The sequence below is a fragment of the Sphaeramia orbicularis genome, chromosome 8 (genome assembly GCF_902148855.1).
Source record: "Sphaeramia orbicularis chromosome 8, fSphaOr1.1, whole genome shotgun sequence".
NCBI classification, from domain to species: domain Eukaryota; kingdom Metazoa; phylum Chordata; class Actinopteri; order Kurtiformes; family Apogonidae; genus Sphaeramia; species Sphaeramia orbicularis.
This window is the reverse complement of record NC_043964.1, coordinates 1,251,467-1,273,343: the sequence shown is the minus strand read 5'-3', so window position 1 is coordinate 1,273,343 and position 21,877 is coordinate 1,251,467. Positions and strand designations below refer to the sequence as shown.

General features: G+C 36.8%; 1 pseudogene; it reads left to right on the top strand.

Moving 5' to 3' along the window:
* The window catches only part of LOC115423985 (xylosyltransferase 1-like), an 80,857-nt pseudogene that overhangs the window by 38,926 nt on the left and 20,054 nt on the right, over positions 1-21,877 (top strand).

The following is a 21,877-nucleotide window of genomic DNA, read 5'->3' as shown; positions in this document are numbered from 1 at the left end:
AGCTACTGAAAGTACCGACTGACTGAGACTGTTCACTGATTTCTGAAGGACTAATGCTCTAAATACATGTATATAGTTCAGGTAAAAGGCAGTTTGTGGCCCTGAACTAAAATGAGTTTGACACCCATGCTCTAGTTATTTTGAGAGTTCAGGACAGAATGCTCCGATGGTCTTGGTGTAACTGCTTAAACACAACTACAGCAGATCTGCCTTTGAGAGACAAAAAATAAAAAGTTTTCAACAAATGAACTCTGAATGTCGGACTTGACCTCCAGCTGACACTAGTGAAACATAAACAGCACAGAATGTTGAGAAAATGTAAAAAAAATTAAAATAAAATTAACGTAGAAAAATCTCCCATTAAACTTAAAGGAATATAGATGTTTATGTCTTAAATCAACTCAACAGGACATCTTACAGCTGTAGACAGGATGTGTCCCAATATTTTTGTCCATATAGTTTTAAACATCAATATTTCCTTGAAGTTTAAGGGGAGATTTTTTTCCTCAGTGAGATGTGAAGAAAGTAGATGGTTAGTTGTGGTAGAAAATTGTTATTTACAGTCAGAGCATGAAAAATATGTTAGAAATTTAGAGGTAGAACGTTTAAAATCATAGTCATGGATAAAAACAAAATCAGTGTAGAGAGAAATGAACCACCTCTGAGGCATTTTGGAAACAGATAACAGTTTAAACAAAACCTAATGAAATGTATCCCAGTATAAAACTATATTGTGACATTTTGTCTTATTGTTTTGAATCCCACAGTCACATTAAACCTGGTCTAATTTGTCAGGGACAAAAACTAACTTTATCTTGACAAAATGTGACCCATCCCTGACACTGCTCATCAATCGTGTACTTTAGCAGCATTTTATTTTATTTTTATTATTATTATTTTTTTTTTTTTTTGTAGGTTTTGATATAGGTTTTTGTACAAATTCAGAACATAATTCATTTCTCTGATTTAGCCCAGTAACTTTAAGGAAATATTAATATTTATATGTCAAATCAGCATTAACAGGACATCTCATGAGCTGAAGTCATGATGTGTCCCAATATTTTTGTCCATATAGTTTATAAACATCAACAAATCAATGTTGAAAGAAGTTGCGTAAAACCATCTCTGAAGCATCTTAGAACCAAAGATAACATTTAAACCAAACTAACCAGTGCAATAATATTTATCCCACTATACTCCTGTTAGAAAAGAAAGACCTGAATTCAACGTGTCCACTTACTTTTGTCCATATAGTGCACAGGTGTCAAACATGCATCCTGGGGGCCAAATCTGCCCCCCCCAAAGGTTCCATTCCGGCCCTGCAGGGTGAAAGTGCATAAATGAACCTGAACAGTCCAGGATTCTCCAAATCCTTTTGGTTCAGGTTCCACATACAGACCAGTGTGATCTACAGTCAGAAACAACACAATAACCCAGAAAGAATGACAACCACACATTTTCTTTGTGAAAAATTATGTGAAAAATATTTTTTTATTTATTTTTTTTATTTAATTGTATTTATTTATTTTTTTAAGTTTTAATTTTTTAATTATTTTTATTTATTTTTTATTTTATTTTTTTATGTGGAAAAAAAATAAGTGAAAAAAATAACATTACACTGTGAAAATATTTACATTTACAAAACTATTCTTTCACAATAAAATACAAATAAATATATAAATAAAAACAAAGATGAAAAACCTGAAATGTGCAGTTTGAACAATATTCTGCTGTTCCTAAATGTTTGGTGCATTTATGGATCCACTGGGATCTGCAGTTGTGTTAATAATAACAGATGGAATATTATAGAAACTGTTCGAATTTTAGTTCAAACTCCAAAATGTGAACAATATTCTGCCTGTTCCCAAATGTTTATGGAACACTGTGTGTAAATGTACATGTAGAAATAATTTTGTTATAATTGCACTAATTTTTCAATTGAAATTTCTGTTTTTTCAGCTTATTCACATATTTTTTGTAAAATCTAAATATTTTCATAATTTAATTGGGTTTTTTTGTACTAAAACAAAAGAAAGACTTGGCTGTGTCATTATTTATAGGTTATTAAGTCATTATTTTACTGGTTCTGGCCCGCTGCAGATCAAACTGGGCTGAATATGGAACTGAAGCAGAATGAGTTTGACAGAACTGCTACAGTGTATTTGGGGCTGGGTTGTATCAGGCTTTTATTCATCACTGTGGTAATCAGATCCATTAAATCCCTTCGTTACTGTGCAGCTTATTCAGCACCCTGTGGGCTGGATGATGAAACGCTGCTCTCTAAGTTGGACAAAGTAGCTGGGTAAATACAGCCTTTATTTAAAGCTGAAGAAATCACATTAGTTATTTCTAATTCGGCTCTTGAGAGATTTGTAATTCTTCGAAGTCTGATCAGGGCGGCCTGAATACGAGAGGCTCAGCAGCTTAAGTCAGACTGTAATCTCATGAACACAAACATGCCCACCAGTGCATGCCTGCGGTGCGTCCTGACCACTGTAATCAAATGCAATCAAAGCCATCCGTCTGTCTGCTGTCCTCCGTCTTCCTGTCTGCTCATTAGACCAACACGCCTCCTCTTCAGGCCACACAGCTGGAGGACCAGGCCAGTAAATGAAGCGCTCCAGCTGGCCCCAACACTAACACTCTAAGTACCCTAAATGGAAGAGTGGAGTGCATTGTTTCAAAAGGTTCACATGTTTAATTGTATTCTGTTTTGACGTGCATCCATTGAAGTGAAAAATCCTACTTAAGCACTAAAAAAGGACATTATATGTCAGTGTTGTTCAACCTTTGGGTCGGGACCCCATGTGGGGTCGCTGGAATTCAAATGGGGTCGCCTGAAATTTCTAGTAATAAAAAAAAAAAAACTCCTCACCAATAAAAAATATATGGTGAGTTTACAGAGACAATCTATAAAAGACATGACAAACTGAGTGTGAAACTGCAGCACTGTGGTTCTGTTTGTGTCACATGTTCACTGTGGTCAGTTTCAGATGCTGCAGCTCTTTCATAATTCATAGTTTCAGTTCTTGTTTGTTCAGTATTAATTGTCCTCCTTGTAAATCCAAGAAGATCCTTTGTTTAAAAAGATTCACATATTTAATTGTATTCTGTTTTGTTTCCATTGAAGTGAAAAATCCTACTTAAGCACTAAAAAAAGGACATTATACGTCATGTTTTTCAACCTTGGCGCCGGGACCCATGTGGGGTCACCTGGAATTTCTAGTAAATATAATAATAAAAAAAAAAAACCCTTACCAATAAAAAATATATGGTGCGTTGACAGAGACAATCCATAACAGACATGACAAACTGAGTGTGAAACTGCAGCACTGTGGTTCTGTTTGTGTCACATGTTCACTGTGGTCAGTTTCAGATGCTGCAGCTCTTTCATAATTCATAGTTTCAGTTCTTGTTTGTTCAGTATTAATTGTCCTACTTGTAAATCCCAGCTGGACTGACTGGACAGATCCTGACCTTTAATCTACACCTGGATTTACTGCCTCTGTCCACAATAACAGACATGATACAGACTAAATGTCCTCTAACATTAACGTTTTTTGTAACATAGTATAGCAGACTATTCCGTTTTCAATGTCTGGGGTTGCCACAAATGTGTGATGTTAAAATGGAGTCACGAGACAGAAAAGGTTGGAACCACTGCCTTACATGGAAGACTGGAGTGCATTGTTTCAAAAGGTTCACATATTTAATTGTATTCTGTTTTGACGTGCATGTTAAAGTGAAAAATCCTACTTAAGCACTAAAAAAAGGACATTATGTTTGTGGCTGGGCTTTTTTTTTTCCTCTTGTCATGTTGACAATAACAGTGAAAACCCCAGTGGAATTTCAGAGGTATTTCAGTGGTTTACAGTAAATGTTCAGCTCTGAAACAAGTCACACAACCTGTATGAAGTGGGTTTTAAACATGCACATTATGTCACTATGCAAATTATTCTCCATCAGTCAGTGACTCTGTGTGGCACAGAGGAAACAGTCAGCATCACCAGGACAGCAGACCTACACCCACTGTATGGACAAAAGTATGTGGACACGCTGAATTCAGGTGTTTGTTTTCTAACAGGGGTCTGGGATCCAGAACAATAATGATAAACGTCAGAATATAGTTTTATATTAGGATAAATATCATTGCATTGATTAATTTGGTTTAAACTGTTATCTTTACTTCCAAAATGCCTCAAAGATGGTTTTTACTTCATTTCTCTCAACATTGATTTTGTTTAGTTTTATCCATGACTATGATTTCAAATGTTCTACCTTTACATTTCTAAAATATTTTTTGTGCTCTGACTAAATAATAATTTTCTAACACAATGAAAATCACCAGAATGATCCGTTAAGTGCTGGTTTCTTGTGCCAGTTTCGGTGCCACATGCCCTTGTTTCCTGTCTCCTCTATACTATCAACAATCTCATTAAGGTGTTGAGTCATATTCTGACATCTGTGACCTCATAGGTTTGAATACTACATATGTCTGAGTTACCCAAGCATGCTTTATATCATTGGCTGAACTGATGATTGACAGCTTCTGTCTCTTTTCAGGACCAATGAACAGTTGGTGTCTTTCCTGTCCAAGTACCGCAACATGAACTTTATCAAATCTCACGGCAGAGACAACGCACGGTAAGATGGACCTTCCACCGTCACTTTATCACCATTTCCAGCTTCCAGCCTTTAAGCTGAGTTGTAATGAGTGCTTTTTCAAGTTAAAATGTTCAAATATTTCTAAATTTTTTAGGGTTTTTTGACAGTTTTTCTGCTTTGTCCACTTATGATGTCAACAACCATTTTACTCAAGAGTTGTGCAGCTTTGTTACCTACATGTGTAGAAATTACATTATTTTCCTCTTTTCTAATGTAGTTTTATTCAGATGGTGAAACTCTATGTTCTGTTTTTAGGCTCAGACACTAATGAATGAGTGATAGAATCTAGAATACAATACAATACAATAGCCTTTATTGTGTGTATAATTAAATTAGAATGAGAACATTTTAAAAAAATAATAAAACAATAATTTGAAATAATAATGTAAGCAGAGTGATGTAAAATCACAAAAAGTAAAAATACGATAAGAAAATAGAAAATAAAATTTTACAAAAAGTAAAGTAAGAATAGGACTAAAAGTAGAATAAAAATAGAAATAGACATAAACTGTGAATCACAATATTAACAGTATGTCTGTCTATGAACTGAATTCTATATAAAAATAGTGCATTTATGTTTGGATAAATCATGAATAAACACTGCTTTGTTATTGCCAGAACAGAGGATTTACCAAAGTGCAGAATATTACTGAACGACTTATTGCACATAATTCACATTGTACAGCGTTATTGCACATTTTTGGAGGTGAGTCCCAGAGTTCTTCTTTTTTCTGTCATCTTCAGCGTTAGTGTTGACTCATGGTTCCAAAGTGAACTGAAAGGCTGTTGTTGAGCTTTAGCTTTTAGCTCACAGCTCTCTTGTGTCTCAGTTTCATCCGGAAGCAGGGTCTGGACCGTCTCTTCTTGGAGTGCGACACCCACATGTGGCGTCTGGGGGACCGCAAGATCCCAGAGGGCATAGCGGTGGACGGGGGCTCCGATGGTTCCTGCTCAACAGGCCTTTTGTGGATTATGTGGTGAACTCTGAAGACGACTGATCACCAGCATGAAGCGCTTTTACACCTACACACTGCTGCCTGCAGAGGTAACACACACACACACACAGTGTCCTGGACATACACTATAAGGACATAAGTATTGGGACATGTTGAATTCAGGTGTTTCTTTTCTAACAGGGTGTGGGGTACAAAACATAATGACTAATGGTTAATATAGTTTTATATTGGGATAATATCATTGCATTGGTCAGTTTGGTTTAATTGTTATCTTTGCTTCCAAAATGCCTCAGAGTTTGTTTTACTTAATTTCTTTCAACACTGATTTGTTGATGTTTATAAACTATATGGACAAAAATACTGGGACACACCATGGCTATAGCTGGGATGTCTGTTCATGCAGATTTGACATAAATATCAATATTTCCTTAAAGTTACTGGGCTCCAGAGAAGGGAATTATGTCCTGAATTTGTACAAAAAGCTGTATCAAAACCTACCAAAAAACATAAAAATGCTGCTTAAATACATGATTGATGAGCAGCGTCAGGGATGGGTCTCATTTGTCAAGATAAACAAAATTAATTTTTGTCCCTGACAAATTAGACCAGGTTAATATGACTGTCAAAAAAAAAAAAAAAAAAAAAAAAAAAAAAATATATATATATATCTAATATATATATATATATATATATATATAATTTCTTCCTTGTGAATATGATGCATAACTCTGTAACCATTGGGCATATGGTTGGGGGAAGAACATCCTTCCATCTAAAAAGGAAACAAACTAGTTTTTGACACGATCCAACCTTCAGTCAGATTAGGAAGATTTATGAACAGTGAGAAAAAACTGAAGATATTAAAATGAAAGGGTGATGAACAAAGAGGTTCCACATACTGTACTGTTAAACATATATGAAGTTTATTCATATAGTATAATGAATGTGTGGTGTGTGTGCGTGTGGCGGTGTGTGTACGTGTGTGTGTGTGTGGTGTGTGCCGTGTCGTCGTCCGTGCGTGTGTGCGTGTGTGCGTGTGTGCGTGTGTGTACGTGTGTGTGTGTGTGCATGCGTGTGTGCGTGTGTGTGTGTGTGTGTGTGTGTGTGTGTGTGCATGTGCGTGTGTGTGCGTGTGTGCGTGTGCGTGTGTGTGCGTGCGTGTGTGCGTTGTGCGTGTGTGCGTGTGTGTACGTGTGTGTGTGTGTGTGCGTGTGTGTGTGTGTGTGCGTGTGCGTGTGTGTGTGTGTGGTGTGTCTGACCTGCAGTCGTTTTTCCACACTGTGCTGGAGAACAGCGCCCCTGTCAGACCATGGTGGACAACAACCTGAGGCTGACCAACTGGAACCGTAAACTGGGATGTAAATGTCAGTACAAGCACATCGTGGACTGGTGCGGCTGTTCGCCCAATGACTTCAAACCCTCCGATCTGCCCAGATTCCAGGTGAGAACACACGTAAGGGTAGGGCTGTGTATCGGCAAGAATCTGGAGATGAGATACATATCACATACTAGACCACGATACGATATATCATAATATAGCACGATACGTTAACAAGGCAATATTTTTTTGTTTGTTTATGTTTCTTCTTCTAAGGGAATATTCCTGGAAAAGTTAATTATACCAGAAATATGCACAAATACTAAACAGATTTTTATTTGTTCAGAAGAGGACTTAATACTATATCACAAAACTTTCCACTGTAAAAACAACATTTTTTTTTACAGATAGATAAAAAAAATTACGAGCACAAAACACACACAAATAAATAAAATTCTGTTTAACAGACATTCCAGTTTCAGATCCTGCTCAAGTTCATATTCTATTAATTGTGAATAGAATGCATAGTATTCAGTCCCTGAATCATCCAACATCAGAACATTATTTTAATGCAAAGAACAAACATCTGCCCATACAAGTGCTTTTAGGATGATTGAAATAACCATTATTTAACAAAACATTGTTATCAGTTTAAAAAAAAAACTACATGCATAACATGCAAAATTGCAGACTACTTTTTTAGTACACAACATCACAATACCCATGTGAATATAGACATAAAAGAGCTGACAGGATTCCCAAAAATATACACAAAAAACCCAAAACATGAACCTCCATCATATATCTCCATTTACATACGAGGGCTGTTCAATAAGTTTTTGGCCTCACCCAGAAATACTGGTTGTTATAATACAGGATGTTACATTCTTTCGTGATGGGATAGTGATGCTTGAACATCGATGGACCAAGTGCATTGCTGTAAATGGAGATTATGTTGAAAAATAAAATATAAATTATCAGTCTGAGTTGTTCTGTTCTGGGTGAGGCCATGAACTTATTGAACGGCCCTCGGAAATACCTAAAATATCAATACAGTACTTTTTAATATCGATACAGTATCATGAAAGAAATATCACGATATACTGTGGAAGCGATATTTTCTTACACCCCTACATAAGGGTAGTGGGATTATTTTGGCCCACCTGCTCAGACTTTCCATGTATTCCTATGCTGGTGCAGGTGTTTTCCGAAGGCACAGTATTTTCTTGGCCTGTGCTGGTTTGGTGTTCCAGCGGCTCCTGAACAGATTTGACACCAAGCGTTGGTTCATCCTGGTGAAGTCACAGCTGCTTTTTAAAGAGCTGAATGAGTCACCAGCTCATGCTCAGCTGGATTTCATAAATGTTGCAACAGAAGATGAAATATGCATCAGATCTTCCTAATGATTTTGTTTTACATTTATATTTACAGAAGAATGACAGAAGTAGTCTGGTGCCCATGTGAACACTGAAAGGGTCTGGATTTGTTCTTATTATTCCTGCAGGACTTGAACATATCCTTTTCAGATACACTTTGGATGTAAACCACTCAGAGCTCAGATGCTTCTTTTTAATCCATAAACAATCTATGTCTGGGTGCAGTCTGTGTACTGAACACAAAGAACAAAAAAAACTGTAGGAAAGTTTCATCTGGACATGTCATTGAATGAAAATGTGCCAGTAGCCTTTCAGTAGCTGCTTCTATTATGGAGCGTGTAAGCGTTGGTATGTTTTCATGTGAGCTTTAGGAGGCGCTTACCCCAGGGGTGTCAACTCATTTTAGTTCAGGTTCCACTTTCAGCCCAGTATGAGCTCAAGCGGGCCAAACCAGTGAAATAATAACATAATTACCAGGAAATGATGACACCTCCAAACTTTTCTTATTGTTTTAGGACAGGGGTGTCACACTCATTTTAGTTCAGTTCCACATTCAGCCTAATATGAAATGAAGTGGACCAGGAAAATAATGTAAATGATAGGATAAGAACTGATAAATAAGGGAAATTTTTCAAAGTCGCACCAATCCAGAATCAGATCCAGATCAAAATTTCAATTCCTTGTGTTGGCATCATCATACTGAAGATGAATACCAAGTTTGAAGTCAATCAGAACTGGAGTTTAGGAGAAGAAGATTGAACGTTTTGTGACAGACGACGACAAACGACGACAGACGATGACAGATGACGCAGACGACGACAGACGACAACAGACGGCGACCAGACAACAACGGACAACGTCAGACGACGGTGACAGACTGTGACGACAGATGACGACAGACGACAGGCGACGACAGACGATGACGACAGATGACGACAGACATGATGACAGACGACAACAGACGCCGCCACATGACGACAATAGCTTACGGCCTGTCGGCTGGTAAGCTAAAAATTAGAGTTGCCATTATTTACAGGCTATTTATGATGGTATTTTACTGTTTGGAACCACTTCAGATCATATTGGTCTGAACTGAAATGAATTTAACATCCTGGACTGTTCATATCTCTGTAATTTTTATATTTCACACATTCCTCCAGGGGCTGGACTGGACCCTTTGGCCCACAGATCGTATGTTTGACAGCCTGGTTTAGCCACTGTCAGCTCTCTTTACATTTTTTTCTTTCTGTTGCACTAGTGCTGCCTTTGATAAAACTCCCGGGCGCCTCCATAATCTGACCAATCAGCACAGAGCTGCCCAGTAATGGTGGTCCGTGTCCGCTGTCCACTCCTTCTCAGGCTGTGGTGGACCAGAATAACTCCATATTCACAAATTAGCGTGCTGCTTTTACTGACGGCAGGCGGTGGGTGCTGGGCTCGCTGTAACGTCGACCTGAACTGTCTGTGGTGGAGCTACTGGAGGTTTCTATAAGGAGAACCCACCGTCCTGGAAACAGCTGGACACTCAGGCACTTTGTATTTTTGGAGCTTTGTAGCTGGCTGCCACTGAGGTTTGGAAGGTTGTCATTATCATAATGTTGGGGTTCGGTGGTAAGAGGACGACTCGGGTCCTCAAAGAAACATTTATGTGGAGCATTTACAGTAGACATGCTTGGCTGTTCCAGTTCTGAAACCAGTTTAACGCGAAGATGATGAAGTTTTCTGACACGCTTGATTCAGACTTTTTTAGTTTTATTCTAAAGAGGCAAAAGGGTTAGCACCTACACGACACAGAGGACCATGTGTCACACAATGATTTTGTAACATTTAGCTTTTCAGAAATGACATTAGATTGTTTTATGTAATTGTAAATGATATATTTTTAGTTTTAGATCATTCATCAGATAAAAACAGATAGAAAAGGTGTCACCTAACAAATGTAGACGTTAAATACTAGTAGTAGAAATAATAGATAGATAGATAGATAGATAGATAGATAGATAGATATAGATAGATAGATAGATAGATAGATAGATAGATATAGATAGATGTACTTTCTATCTATCTATTTCTACTACTAGTATTTAACTTCATTTGTTAGCTGACGCCCTTTCTATCTGTTTTAATCTGTTGAACATGTAGTGGTTCATTGTATCTAAAATAAGGAAGTTTTAAGTCGTTTTTCGACTACACTTACTCTAGTTAAACACTAAATCTGAAAATTATTTAATTAAACAGAAATAAAGGCAAGACTTTTCAAACCCTGAAGGCAAAATCAAAACTACGGAGCCAAAACAAAATGGACATGCAGATAAAATTAATAATAGTTTTGTGAATTATGTTTGATTTCACACATTCTTTCATCCTGCCTTTTTGAAAATATGTAAAAAAAACTCTAAAACTAAATTAAAACTAGTTAATTAATTAATTAAAACTAGTTAATTCCTCAAAAAAAAAAAAAAAAAAAAAATATATGCACTTAGAAAAGTAATAACAACTCTAAAATCAAAAACCAAACTGGAAGATTAAACAAAACAGAAAATAAAGAAAATTTTTAAATAATCTTGTATATCTTTATTACAGTGTAGAATTAAAAAATTCCTAAAATAACCAAAGAGAACCAGACAGAAGCAGGTTTAACCCTTTCATGCATGAATTACGAGAACCTTAGTAAGATGTTTTTCTTGAGTGTTTTTATTCCTCCTTACTCAAGAAAACAAAAAAACATACGATGGATTTTTTTTCATGTAGTTAAAAAAATGTCCATGCATTTAATTTTTGAAGTAAAGAAATGTGTGTTTTAAAACCCATATCAGAAAGTATGGAAGAGGATTAAAGCCACTGGAAAAAAATACAATAAACTAAGGTCCAATATGTATTTGTTTTTATTATTATGAGAAAAAAAGTCAGAATTCCGAGATTAAAGTCAGAATTCTGAAGAAAAAGTGGAATTCGGAGTTTAAAGTCCAGTGGCCCTAAGTTCCGTAAGAAAGTAAAATGAAAACAATGAAATAAAAACATTTTTAATGCTGCAAATCTGATGTTTTCTCACATCTGAACATATGTCCTAGTTATTACTCGTGTCATGGAAATAAATGCAAAAAAACCCCAAACCTTTGTGTCTTACAAATACCAGGTGATTTCCACTCAAACCTGTTGGTGCAGATCAGGTTTATGAAGAACAGCAGTGACAGTACTGGTCTGAATGTACCTGTATTATTATGGGATGGTGCATTAGTGTCCACTGTGTTGGCTGATCTGGAACTAAACCAACAAAATCTATGAATGAACAAGAGAACAGCTGCAGAAGAACTGACCACTGGAGTGACCACTGGAGTGACCAGTGTGCATGAAAGGGTTAAATGAGGTCAGAATGAGGTGAATATAACTGAGATGTTTCTAAACGGAGCAGACTGAGTAACAGTTGTGTGACCTCCTTCAGAGAACGTACAAAGGCCTTTTATAGAACTTCCCTCTGATCTTATAGGACGGTTTTAAACCCTGTAACTAGTGGTTGACGCTGTTGTCTTTCTCTGTGTAAGAACACAGATCATGGAAGGTAACACACCAGAATAACCCCCAGATGAAATGACAGCGCTCCGCAGCCTCATGCTACTCATTACATAGGAGGGTTCCAGACTCACTGCTGCTGCCATCGCCAACGAGGCGGCATCTGAGGCCACGCCCCCCTGATGACATCACTAACCACACCCTTCAGTATATAAGTGTGTGGTGTGTGTGTTCCCTTAGTTTATCCACAGGAGGTTTTTCCTGATTCTGTCATACGAAATGCTTGATTCACTTTATGCAGAAACACAGAATAAGGTGGATGTTGTCATACACTGTAAAAAAAAAAAAAAATCGTTAAAAAAAACGGTAATATGGTCATATCTGATGACCATGAAAAGATGAAGAACTGTATTTTACACCAGTCACTGACATGTGTGGCTAGAATGAGTGGATTGAAAAGTATTAAACATTATAGATGAGAAGATGCTTAAAAAAAAACAAACGCTATCCACTGTAAAGGACATTCCATAAAAAAAATGTATCAGAAAAAACTGTTGCATCATGCTGTTTCCTATCAAGGTGATTATTTAATGTTAAAAAAAAAAGACGTAACTTTTACTTTCCTGGGTCTCTCAGCTAGGGATGGAACCATATGAAAATTTCATATCACGTTATTGTGACCAAAATTATCACAGTTCTCATTATTATCATGGTATTATGGAAATTGGGCTCAAAATGTTCAACAAGTACTGATACACACACTGAAATAATTTAACCAAGTTGTAATTTGAAAAAAAAACAAAAAACAAATATAATACCAGTCCCAATGTCCCTTCTGTGTCAGAAACATTCACATATTAACCCTTAGTGGTCTGAGTCTATTCTGTCTGTTTTTCAGTCCTTTTGGTTTGGCCTTTATATACTATAGAAACAAATGTTTCCTATACCCATGTTTGGGATCTGTTTTTTCAGCACAACTTCATCTATATCATCTGTCTATTATTTTTCACTTTAACCTACTATAAAAACACAAAAGGACAAAAAACACAAAAATAAAAATCTGATTTGAAAAATGTATATAATTTATTGCATAACTAACACAGATGCTTAACGACTCTTTTCACAGACTTTAAAAGTGAATATTGGTTCCAAATTTTAGATATAGAAAATTAAAATTGTAATAAATTCAAACTATACTCAAATATTTGACATAAAAGCAGATCTTTCCATAGGGTTTTTTCCCCTAAAAGTGTGGTAATCAAACACAGTTATCATGAGAATTAGAATTTAAACGGTAATACTAACTCTGTGATTTTACTGCTGTTTATCGTTATAGCGGTAACGGTTCCATCCCTACTGTCAGGTTACAGTTCCATACCAGTCAAACTCTTATGTGTTTCTGTTTCTCCACAGCAAGCGTCCAGACCCACCTTTTTTGCCAGGAAGTTTGAGGCCAGCGTCAGTCAGGACATTATCAGCCAGTTGGACTCCTACCTGTTCGGTGCGTACGCCTCAGGCACCCCCGGCCTTCAGGCCTACTGGGAAACATCTACGAGCAGGAGACGGACGGTCCGGCCGGCCTATCAGACGCAGCGCTCAGCCACTACCACGCCTTTGCTCGTATGGGACTGTCCCGCGCCGCCAGCTCGCTCCAGGGACATCCCAAAGACAACAGCTGCAGGTAGACAACCAGACACACCTGGACCTGCAGGAGGCCAGTTCAGGAGGATCACACAGGGTTCCTGAGGCTTCTTTATTTTAACAACCAACACTTTTAAAGTACCAGCTTAGTTTGGAGTTATTTGCAACATTAACCCTTAGATCAGGCCTGTCAAACATGCGTTCCACCAAAGGTTCCAGTCCGACCCCTGGGATGCATTTACAAAGTGTCTAAATTCCACAGTCCAGGCTGTGGAACTCATGTTAGTGTGGGTTCCACATCCAGACCAATCTGATCTACAGTCCAATAAACAGCAGAAGAACCCACACAAAGAATGACTGCAGATTTACTACTGGGTTTGAGAAAGTAATATTACATTATGTCTGTAAATAATGACAACTTCAAATTTTTATCTTTGTTTTAGAGCAAAAAATCACATTAAATTATGAAAATATTTACATTTACAAACTATCCTGAAACAATAAAATGTGAATAACCTGAACAAATGTGACCAACCTGAAATGTCTAAAGAAAATTCAGCCCAGTTTTAACATTTTCCTCCCTGTTCCTCAGTGTTTAGTGTCTTTGTAGATCTGATCCAGAATGCACATGGACTAATGAGAAGTGGAGGAATAATTGTTAAATTGCACTGATTTTTCTTAAGAAATTTCAGTTTTTTCTGGTTATTCACATCTTTTTTGTTTGAATAGTTTATAAAAGTAAGTATTTTCATAATTTAATGGGGTTTTTGCACTAAAACAAAGACAAAAATTTGGAGTTGTCATTATTTATAAGTTATTCTGTTGTTATTTTACGGTGCGGCCCACTGCAGATCAAATCAGGCTGAATGTGGGAAAGAAAATGAGTTTGAGAACCCTGCCTTAGATGCTGATTGTCTGGACCCTCCACTCATCCATAAATGGGTCAAAAATGACCCATCTTAAAATCACTGTTTTTTTTTTTTTTTTTGCCACTTCTGTCATTTTGTCATAGACTTAGACAAACTTTATTGATCCAGGACAGAAATTACTTGGTCACAGTAGCTCAGTTGCATACAGAAACACTAGCAAAAAAGCAAAAACAAAAGGAAAGTAAGTGTGTAAAGACAAAAGCAATAAATATGAATAGAATACATTAATAAAGCAGGAAAAAAAGATGAGCATGTACAAATGTACAGGAAATAGAAGTAAATATACACTATATACATACAGGTGTGCAGTCATGTTAAAAATAACCATTTGTATTATATTTTGGTCCACAGAAGTATGATTTCATGTCTGAAATATTTTTTTATTTTTATTTTTTAAGCATTTTAACCATTTTAAAATGCTTTTTCTTAAAATTGAAAATTTTAAAAGCAAAGCATATAGGGGGGGGGGGGGGGGGGGGGGGGGGGGGGGGGGGCTGAAAAGTTCACAGCCTGACTAAGAAGAAGTTACTGCACAGCAGTGAAACTGCATACATTAAATTCAACCTTTCCTGACACTAACTGCATGGAAACCCACATTGGATATAATGTAGGACTTTGAACAGTAGTACTACAGACATTTCATGAAAATTCTTGCTTTTCACCCCCCCCCCCCCCCCTTGAATTCCTCTTCCCAGTTTTGCACAGTTGTTAAAGCTGGAGCATCAGCCCCTGTAGACACTACAGACACCATGTCAGCAGGAACTGTCCTGGGGGGCTAAACCCTTTTTCTGCACACATTTGATAAGACCACAGTGCCACGGATGGTTCACCACATGTCTGTAGTCCTACTGTTCAGAGTCCTACATTATTTATCCACCGTGGGTTTATGTGGAAGGAAACCATGCAGTTAGTGTCAGGAGGTTGAACTGAATGTCTGCACAGTTTCACTGCTGTGGAAGAACTGCTTCTCAGTCAGACTATGAACTTTTCAGCCCCCCCCCCATATAGTATTGAATATATAGTATTTAACTGCAATAAAACAGTGTCATCATCCATTTAGTGAGTGACTGAGTCCTTTGGTTTTACTGTTGAATGAATGAATGTAGAACGAATCACAGGTTCAGATGAAATTCTGTTGTAAATGAATGCAGCTCATTTTGACCCACCTATGGAAGCTTGGGGTTGTGATACAAAAACTACAATTTTATACAATCTATAAAAGATAAGTTAGACATTTAAATGGCATGATGTCAATAACATGTTTTTGAGGAATACCTGGAATATGAAAACATCATTACAAAGATATTGCAAGAAAACAGCCTCACCTGCTCTACTTTGACCCACTTATGCATCTAAGGCTCAACACAGTTCCACTCCAGAAAACTGTTAAACTAACTCAAAAAGGATCAGATTGAACCAAACCCTCTAAACCACATGTAGAGCAACACACCAGGATGCAACATGCAATCTACAGGATCAATAAGCTCCTCCCTCAGGCACATACAGCGTTCGGATGCTCTGATCTAATGTCATCTGGCTGTGTGTCAGTGTCAGCGTAGACTGGGCTTGTGTGTCCGCGCAGTGAGTTAAGGTTGGACTGGCTGGTGAGGAGTCAGTGTGACTTTACCTCCTTCTACATCATAACTCTGCAGTATCATTCTGAAAACACACAAATTCAGACAGAGGGTCAGATGAGGCTGAACTCAGTCTGAATGTCCAGCTCTGTAGGAGTCATAGGAGTAGTTCAGGGACATCTGTAGAACACACAATCACAGAACGACAAGAGCTTCTGAAAGACTTAGAGTTTTTCTACTGGCTCTAATAATGAGAAAGGAACGCTTAAAAAAAAAAATCTACATTTAAGTGTTGACTATATTTAGACTATTTTGTCCTCTTTTTCTAGTCGTCGTTCTGTCCTTTCCCACAGGGACCTGGAGCCCTGAAGCCTCTTAAATCTACCTGAGTTCCCAGACAAAAAGCAGAATTCTACAGCCGGTGTTACTTTGGCCTTTTCATACTTTATTTTAGATTCAAACTGACAAAGAAAGTAACTCATCCACTTTTATGAGGCAAAGTCACCGCCTCGTGACTCCCCCAGTTGTGGGTGATAAATTGGCTCCAGTTTGACCAGTTGGAAAAGGAATGAGGTGTGGAGAACGTGACCGGACAGGTGGACTGAACACCTGCCTAGAGTTAGTGACGAATTTCAGAAGAGTCGCACAAAGGGAAAGCAGAGTGGAGGTGTTTTCAGCGATAAAATCTACATCCTACACATTTACTGAAATCTACAGAAAATTTATATCCCAGAATTTATCTGAAGTAGTGAAACATCCAGTCCTTATCTGTAGTTTGAACTATTACATCAGAAAATATTTAAGACTACAAAATTTCCTAAAAAAAAACTTCCTCAGTTTTGCACAAAAATGCCTTATGCTCTCTTGGCAGTTGATGGAAAAAGGGCTGTTGATATTTTTCTGTTTCCTATGACCAGGTAAGACAGGTTTTATTCATCACATGCACAGTTATTCATAGGACAATACACAGTGAAATGTATTTCCACACCTGCAGCCAATAGTAAAATAGAAATTACACATGTAACACACAAGATAAAAAAAAACATATATACATACACTGTAAAAAAAAAAAAAAATCCTGTTGTTTTTACAGAAAAAAACTGGCAGCCATGGTTTCTAGAACAATACTGTAAAAAAAACACATCCAACTGTAAACATATTTAAGGAGTAACATGTAGATTTAACCGTTTAAACGTGTAGATTTAACACTGGATTTAAATGGTAAATGGACTGCACTTATTCAGTGCATTTTCTCCACCTTCATGTTGTCCAAAGCCACCAGGTCAGTTTAGGTTCAGTGTCTTCCATGGACACTTGGACATATGGACAGTCGGAACCAGGACTAACACCAACCACCCTTTTGGTTATTGGACGAGCCGCTCTACCAACTCTACCAACCCATTCATTTACACATTTAAAATGGTACATTGTAAATGTTTGCTTTTTTTATAACTTTTTTAGTAAACAAAAAAAAAAATCAAATATGCCGTTATTTCAACATTATGGTCTTTGCAGTTTAAACGGCACCACATTGTTTTTCAATTGACAGTTTTATTTTCTAAAAACAATACAAACCCATCATTTCTACATCCAAATCTGCTTTTGTTCACATACTCTTCCTGTAAAAACTACAGCTATATTTGATTTAATCATTAACACAAAAATCTTTTCAAATAAACAACTTTGCATCGTATTGTCACTTATAGTGTTTTTATGTTGCAATTTTAAAACTTTTGGTGTTAATTCTACAGTCATTTTTTACAGTGTATATAATGTACATCTATAAAATGTCAGCTTAACTTTCCGGTGTCCAGGTGAGCAGATTACGCACACTTTGCACTTCATGTTATGAAAGGTTGTAGTATTTTTCACAGTTTGTATTAGGTCATAACTCAAAACTGTTCATTTTTGCATGATTTTTTCAATTCTGACCCACCACTAAAATAACCACATTGTAAACAAAAAAATTTATACAGTAGAGCCCTTCTTCAAAGTGAGTAAAAAATGCACATTGGTTAATATGCATTATAATTTTTTGTGCTAAATCAAATGCTAGAAATTGTGTCAATGTTGCTGTTAATCCTTGACATGTGCCAGGCTGCAAAAAAAAAGTAATCCAATTTTTATGTACTATATTGAAATAAAAAAGATAAAGTTTGTAGATTTTTTTAAATTAAAAAAATATGGTTTGTTTACATTAAGAACAGGCATTTAAAGGGTTAAAATATGACCCCTGAGGGGTTAAAAGCTCTAGCACATACTAACAACAGGCTAACACGTTACATTACTGACCAATAAACTTTGAAATCTATATTTTTGGAGCATAAGGACTGTAAATATTGTTCCATAAGTAACACATTTGGTTCATTTGCACCATGTCAACGGCTGCTTTACAAGTTTAGATTCATATTAAATTTCCACAAATGCAGCAGCGCAGCATGACTTCCAGTGTAACAGATAAGACTGAGGTTTCTTTGCAGAAGTCACACGTGTTTTCCAGTTGAAAAGATCAGGTTCATGTGATTTAAAGACTTGGGTTAGATTAGATTTGGGTCTGTCTGAATGAGACGCATGTGAAGATCCTTTCCGTTAAAGGTACATACAGTTTGACTACTTACACTGTTCTAGCCGCTGTCGGAAGAATTTCAACTGGACTGAACATTGGTTTGTCTTTTATTCACCATGTTCACTCAGATTTAAGCAGCAGGTATAAAAACACCAGATGTCACAGTGATCTTCCTCTGAACCATTTGTTCAGGTGATTATTAACTGTACGTCTTATTCCACTCTGTACGGTCCTGATAGGAGACAGAAGCGTTTCAGTCTGAACCTGTTGATTCTGTGTCTTCATCTACACTATATGGACAAAAGTATTGGGACACATTGAATTCAGGTTTTGTTTTTCTAACAGGGGTCTGGGATAGAAAATAATACTGCAAATGTCATGAATAGTTTTATGTTGTGATAAATATCATGGTATTGGTTAGTTTGGTTTAAATTGTTACCTTTGCTTCCAGAATGCCTCAGAGATGGTTTTTACTGAATTTCTCCCAGCATTGATTTTGTTTTTTTTTGTTTTGTTTTGTTTTAATCCATAACTATGATTTTAAATGTTCTACCTTTTAGATTTCTAAAATATTTTACATGCTTAATGTTTATGTCTCAAGTCAGTATGAACAGGACACTTCACAGCTGTAGCCATGATGTGTCCCAATATTTATGTCCATATAATTTATAAACATCAATATTTCCTTACGCTTTAATGGGTAATTTTTCTTCCTCAGTGAGATGTGAAGATAGATGGTTAGTTGTGCTAGAAAATGATTATTTTTCAGTCATAGCAGGAAAAAATATTTAGAAATTTAGAGGCAGAACTTTGAAAATCATCGTCATGGATTAAAAATGAAACTAAACAAGAAAAGCACTCAGAGGACGCAGACCTCCGCCAAGACAGATCTGCCCCCCCACTCGATCACCACCAAAATTTAATCATTTCTTCCTTGTGCCAGTATCAATATTTCCTGAAAATTTCATGAAAATCTGTCCTTAACTTTTTCAGTTCTCTTGCTACAAACAAACACACAAAGCAGTGATCACATAGCTCCAGGTAGAGGAAATCAGTGTTGAGTGAAATTCAGTCCAAACCACCTCTGAGGCATTCTGGAAGCAAAGATAATAATTTAAACCAAACTAACAAATGTAATGATATTTATCCTAATATAAAACTATATTCTGACATTAGTCATTTTTATTTTGTATCTCAGACCCTGTTAGAAAAGAACACCTGATTCAACGTGTCCACATACTTTGTCCATATGTTTACCTGTGGGTGCAATAAAACACTGTATAATCATGTGACTGTTAGTTCTGTATTAGGGATGGAACCATATGAAAATGTCATATCACGGTTATTGTGACTAAAATTCACAGCTATCATTATTATCGTTGTATTATTGAAATTGTGCTCAAAATGTTCAAAAAGTACTAATACACACACTGAAAGAATTTAACCAAGTTGTATTTAAAAAAAAAAATCAAGTAATAGTCCCACTGTCCCTTCTGTGTCAGAAACATTCACATATTAACCCTTAGTGGTCTGAGTCTATTCTGTCTGTTTTTCAGTCCTTTTGATTTGGCCTTTATATACTATAGAAACAAATGTTTACTATACCCATGTTTGGATCTGTTTTTTCAGCACAACTTCATCTAGATCATCTGTCTATTATTTTCACTTTAACCTACTATAAAAACACAAAAGGACAAAAACACACACAAAATATATAAAATCTAATTTGAAAAATGTATATAATTTATTGCATAAATAACACACAGATGTTTAACGAACCTTTTCAAAGACTTTAAAAGTGAATATTGGTTCAAATATTAGGTATAGAAAATTAAAATTGTAATAAATTCAAACTATACTCAAATATTTGACATAAAAGCAGATCTGTACATAGGGTTTCTTCCCTAAAAGTGCAGTAATCAACACAGTTATCATGAGAATTAGAATTTAAACGCTAATACTAACCGTCTGTGATTTTACTGCCATTTATTGATATACCGGTAATCGTTACATCGCTATTCTGTAGATTTTTTGTTGACGATGGCTGTCTGTGCAGAGGAGAGGACGGGCAGATAACGTGTCTGTGAGTAACTGCCCCACGGCTGTTTGTGGACGTTCACAGGTCCAAATTAAATATGAAGATAAGGCAGACTTGTCCTCAGGCACAATCAGGCTTCAGTTTGAGCGCAGACTGGATTTTTCCAGCTCTGTGTGTGGTGTGTGTGGTGTGTGTGCAGGTGTGTGGTGTGTGTGTCGTGTGTGTGCGTGTTAGGTGTGGTGTGTGTTGTCTATGTGTGTGTGTGTGCGTGTGTGGCGTGTTTAGGTGTGTGTGTGCGTGTGTGCGTGTTTAGGTGTGTGTGTGTGTGTGTGTGTGCGTGCGTGTGTGTGTGTGTGGGGTGGAGACCCACAGTAGGTACAAGGAAGTGCTTGTTGGAGTTGGGGTGGGTTGGTGGCTGATGGGTGGGGGCAGCTTTATGGGAAGTGCACAGAGGAGGGGGGGGGTCTGAAAAAGGAGCGGTGTGTTGAGCAGACCTGTGATTTTACACCACGTCTGCACTCGTGGACAGGGGTTTCAAACAGAGACTGCATGTCAGACATGGTTCCTTTTACAGCAGCGCTCTGAGTCCAGTGTTTTCTCAGACTTTGTCCTTCTGGGATGTTCACTGTTAGACCCCAGAAGTGGAGCTGACTTAAAAATCTGAGGTAACCCACTGCCTTAAAAAATGTAAGTAATGAGTCATGAAAACTTGAGTGGATTCAACTTAATTCACTGCTTGTTTTGAATGGAATTGCTGTTTTAAGTCCAACGCACTAAATGACAAGTTCATTTAACTGAACATTTGTTGCAATGTCAGTTGCTTTGTATAACACTGGTCAACAACAAATGTATTGTTTCAGTTTTTTGGAGCTGATTTAGGATCATTTTGGTGCTGAATCCAAAAATCACATTAATTTTGCTCAGTCAGGTCAACTTTCTGAACTATGCTCCATATTGGCTTTTTAACATTTGTGCTTACATTTATGGGCATTTTCACATCATATGATACAAAATTCTTTCATATTTCTTGCAATAAATGAATTCTGAAGATTTGACTTTTGCCAATTTATGATTAATGTTTTTTTTTAATATTACAGGTGAATGAAATGGCTTCGACTAGAAGATCTTGCAAAAATAAGCCTGATGTATTCTGCTCCATCTGCGCTGAATACACCATTGTACCTAACAGGAATCCTGTTAGAAAATGATTTTTTTTCTCTTAAAAGCTATTTTGGGTGAGAACTATATAAAAAAATCAACTGATAAAGTCACAAAAATGTAATCAATTTGTGAGAAGATCAAAT